This window comes from Globicephala melas, chromosome 15 (genome assembly GCF_963455315.2).
Source record: "Globicephala melas chromosome 15, mGloMel1.2, whole genome shotgun sequence".
NCBI classification, from domain to species: domain Eukaryota; kingdom Metazoa; phylum Chordata; class Mammalia; order Artiodactyla; family Delphinidae; genus Globicephala; species Globicephala melas.
The window spans coordinates 37201931-37205480 of NC_083328.1; positions in this window are offsets into that span (position 1 = coordinate 37201931).

Genomic DNA, 3550 nt, shown 5'->3' on the forward strand with positions numbered 1-3550 from the left:
GAGTTTGGGGGCTGCCCACTGCAGCACTGGTCCTTCTTCCCTGCCTCCAGTTCCCTATTGCACGGTGTTGAAGCATGAAGAGACACAGCCTTTCTCCTGAGTCCTTCGAGGCGCTGAGCCCCCAGGCCTCCAGCCCCTGCTGGAGTGGGTCCTGTCTCCCCATCACTGGAGGGGTGACCCTCACAGCCAGTTCTCCGAGAGGCGTTTCCCAGGCCAGGTTCCAGGCGCGGCCGGAAGCTGGGGAAGGGTGGGACCAATGGCTCAGTGTTCCTGGCTCCTGCACCAACCCTGCAGTCTCTGAGGCCACGGCCACACTAGCAGACCCATGCCAGGCCCCACTGTGGCCCCCAAAAGCCATCTTGTCATCAGCATGCTCAGGGTACAGCATGAAGGGTGAGAGGGCAGCCCCAGCTTGTCGAGTCTCAGGGAGTGCCAGGCGGTGCCAGCCTTCTTGGGGGGGTGTGGCTGGGGGAGCAGCAACCCCGTGGGAGCCACTGTAGGGCTGGGGCACAGGATGGCCGGGAGATAAGGTCCCTCAGAGTTACCAGCCTCCAGCAGCCTCGAAGGCACCTGCCTCCCAACCAGTCAGAGAGATTGGCACCCAGAGAGGAGGGGCCTGTCCACGAGGGCGAGGGGCACTCTCACAGCACCAGCCCTTGGGCTTGCCTCCTTCACCCCCTCCAGATATGAGCTGCCCCTCACCACCTGCCAATAGCTGTGCCAGCCTCGGAGGGTAACCAGGAAAGACCCCCACCCAGAACCTGTTCCCAGCCCTGATGTAGGTCTGAGCGATGACTCCAGCTGGCCTTTCAATCACCCTCAGGCTTCAGACAGCAAGGAGAGAACCGAGGCTTTTTTCCTTCCCGTGTTTATTAGTAAATCATCTTCTAACTGTTGTCAGAGCAGGTGAAGGTAAAAGAAAACAGCATCATTTGCCGTTGTAACAAGTGTGCTCTGGCAGCGGCTGTGATAAGGCGGACGTCACTGAGCTGGCATGGGCCCTCCTTGGCTGGCCGCCATGGCCTGGGGTACACACGTGCCTCGTTGATCTCGTCCACACCTCTGCCAGCCACCAGCATGCCCTGCTAAGTTAATCCAACCCAACCCCCACTGGCCACCAGCCTGCAGGACTCACGGGTGCCTCATCCTCTCCTGGAGGGAGGGACTCACAGTGAGTGTGTGGAGCATTGGAAAGCCTTTCGCCTGAAGTTCCAGTATTGGGTTAAGCATTGCCCCACTTGGGCTCTTCTTTTCAAAAACCACATCCTTCTGGGAGGGGCTGTGTCATGAGCTGTAGCAACCACTGACATTTTAGTGTGAATTAGTCTCTCAAATCCTTTCCCCATCACACCAACAGTGATGAGAGGGGTGATGAGGGTGGGGAAGGGCATAGAGGTGCTGCTGGGGTGAGAGACAGTTGGGGCCGAGCAGTCTGGGGATTGGGCAGCCCCAGTCCCCGAGGAGACCCACTTTAGTGCAGAAGCAGGGCGTGTTTCAGGGTCACAGGGTGGGTCTGCAGAGCTAGGCGGGATCAGGCCTCCCAGGGATGCTTTTAGGGGATGAGGGCTTGGGGGCAGCAGGGGTGGACTGGGACGCACAGGGGTCCAGCTGGGGACTTGAGCCAAGTGCTCCCAGGGGAGGGGGCTCCAGGGGCCTCTCCATGTGAAGTGGAAGTTCCCCTGAGCTGAGAGCAGCCCACCACCTGGGCCTTGGGGAGGGACGCCCGCACACCTGGACTCATGCTGGGGTGTAGCGGGGGGTGGGGGCGAGTCTGGGACTGAGCTTTGGACCCGTGCTGGCAGCTCAGCCCCTCGGGGTCCCTCTCTGGTCCCCAAGCCTCTATGAAACACCTCGCCTCCACAGGCTGGGCCTTGGGACAGGACCCTGGACACTGGAGGTCCCCAGGCTAGTCCAGGAGGGTTTGTGTGCAGGCTGGAGGCAATGACTGCACGGCCTCTCCAAGCACCCCGCCCAAGTGGCAGGAGCCTCGTCCAGCTCCTGCCCGCTTGCCTGGCCAGAGAGCAGCTGCAGGAGATGGGGATTCTGTCCCGCAGATGCCGATGCTTTAATGTCCCTGGATTTATAGCGGGTTCTGCGGCTTCATTACCAAGATAAGATGGAGCCCATCGCTGTCAGGCTCCACTCGGGATGTGCAGCTGCCCCGCAGACCAGCACTGATGCTGGGCATCCTACACAGGCGGCAAGCAGGCCCCTGGGCCTCAGGGCAGTGGCCAGGGCCTGCTGGTCACCTGCTAGGTATCCTCCCACTGGGGCCAGAATAGCAGACACTTCGTCCACCTGACCAAGGCATCTGTGAAAACCCCACAGTGGACCTCACAGTCGATGGTGAAAGGCTGGAAGCTTTTCCCCTCAGATCAGGGATGAGACGAGGATGCCCGCCCTGCCCACTGCTCTTCAACACGGTGCTGGAGGCCTAGCCTGATTTTTTGTGGTTTTGTTTCTTTGGCTCTGCTGCGTGGCATGTAGGATCTTAGTTCCCCTACCAGGGATCAAACTCATATCCCCTGCCGTGGAAGCACGGAGTCTTAACCACTGGTCCGCCAGGGAAGCCCCCCTAGGCCGTTTAATTAGGCAAGAACAAGAAATAGAAGGCTGAAAGTTTGGGAAGGAAAGAGTAAAACCGTTTACACAGACATCAGGACTGTCTGGAAATCTTGCAGAATCTGCCCCAAATCAGCCAGAACCAATATGGAGCTTAGCAAGAGCACAGAACCACATACAAAAGTGTGGATCGGCACCAAACAGCAAAGTAACATTAGAAGCACTTCCATTTAAAATATCACAAAACAGGGACTTCCTCAGTAGTTCAGTGGTTAAGACTCCGTGCTTCCACTGCAGGGGGCATGGGTTCGATCCCTGGTCAGGGAACTAAGATCCCACGTGCCACACAGCGCGGCCACAAAAATAAATAATCAAATAAGTAAATAAATAAATAAAATATCACAAAACATAAAACATGTAAAAATCAATTTAACAAAAGATGTGCAGACCTCTGGAGTGAACTGAGTAGCAGAAACTTGCTGCGAGAGGATCCAGATCTCAACAGGAAGAGACGCAGATTTCTGTCCACAATCAGGGGCCAGGAGCCTTGGTGTCACCAAGCTGTCACCCCTCCCACGTTGCCCTGTGAGATTTGGGACAACCCTAAACAAAACCCCGAGGCTTTTTTGTAACAATTAACCAGCTGAATCCAAGATACACATGGAAATGCAGAGAGCATAGAAGAGCTAAAATAACCTTGAGAAAGACGAGCAGAGTTGGAGGACTCACACTCAACTAACCATGATCTGCGGGGAAGCTTTAGTGATCAATGTCACATGGACGCCACGACAATGTCACATGGATGCCAGGGGATGTGCAGAACTGAGGGCAGACGTGGCCTTGACGGAGCCAGGGGGTGGGGGTGGGGGGGTTCAGCGGGAGAAAGGAAGTTTCTCCAAAACTTGTGCCAGAAAAACTGGCAAACTCAGCAGGAAAATGACCCGGGGACACACGAGACAATTTGAAACAAAGCATAGACCCCACATAA